Below are 975 nucleotides of genomic sequence, written 5' to 3'. Positions count from 1 at the left end.
TTGTTTATGTGCTGCATAGAGCCATTTGGCGAGTCCATCAGGAAGGATGCGAGCCTGAGAGGGGTGACTATTCTTGGCAGCGGGGGCCTGCAGGTTAAGGCCTCCCTGTACATGGATGACGTTGCCGTTTTCTGCTCGGATCCGCTGTCCGTGCGCAGACTCATGTGCATTTGTGACCAGTTCGAACGGGCCTCGGGGTCCAAGGTAAACCGAGGCAAGAGCGAGGCCATGCTCTTCTGGAACTGGGCCGACCAATCCTCGATCCCTTTCACCGTCAGGACCGACCACCTGAAGGTGCTGGGTATTTGGTTCGGAGGGGCTGGGGCGTGCGCCAAGTCTTGGGAGGAGCGTATCAGCAAAGTGAGGCAGAAACTGGGCAGATGGAAGCTACGGTCGCTCTCCATCGTGGGAAAAAACCTGGTCATCAGGTGTGAAGCACTATCATTGCTATTATACGTGGCACAGGTCTGGCCTATCCCCAGAACCTGTGCCGCTGCAGTCACCCGGGCCATCTTCCAGTTTATATGGAGGTCAAAGATGGACCGGGTCCAAAGGGACTCACTGTATAAAGATCAAGGCAACGGAGGAAAAAATACACCCAATGCTTCGGCAGCACATATACTAAAATTGGAACGATACAGAGAAGATTAGCATGGCTCTCATGCAGGTTCACTGGCTGGGATGGAGGCTGGTGTTATACATTTGTGGACAGGCAGCATTGACAGCACGGAAACAGGCCCCTCACCCTGACTGGGTTGTGTTGGCTCCACGCAATCTGATTGGATTCAGAGACATGACTGAAATGAGGTATCTGTTGAGGTTGCAGGGAACCTGGGCAGGGATGCTATCTTCCTGTGACTATAGCACAAGTGGGAGAAAATGTGGATAATTTTCTTTTGTGAAGCTTTCATCGCCTGCATCTGACCAGTCAGCTTGTGCAGTCCTGCTACTTGGTTGATTTTTTTTTTACTTGAA

General features: G+C 52.0%; 1 pseudogene; it reads left to right on the top strand.

Annotated features, from left to right (window-relative positions):
* Positions 1-601: 601 nt before the first annotated feature.
* On the top strand, positions 602-659 carry LOC122547570 (annotated as a pseudogene).
* Positions 660-975: the final 316 nt, after the last annotated feature.

The sequence above is a fragment of the Chiloscyllium plagiosum genome, unplaced genomic scaffold (assembly GCF_004010195.1).
Source record: "Chiloscyllium plagiosum isolate BGI_BamShark_2017 unplaced genomic scaffold, ASM401019v2 scaf_10526, whole genome shotgun sequence".
Classification (NCBI taxonomy): domain Eukaryota; kingdom Metazoa; phylum Chordata; class Chondrichthyes; order Orectolobiformes; family Hemiscylliidae; genus Chiloscyllium; species Chiloscyllium plagiosum.
The sequence above is the reverse complement of the archived record's forward strand: the minus strand, read 5'-3'. Positions and strand labels throughout refer to the sequence as shown.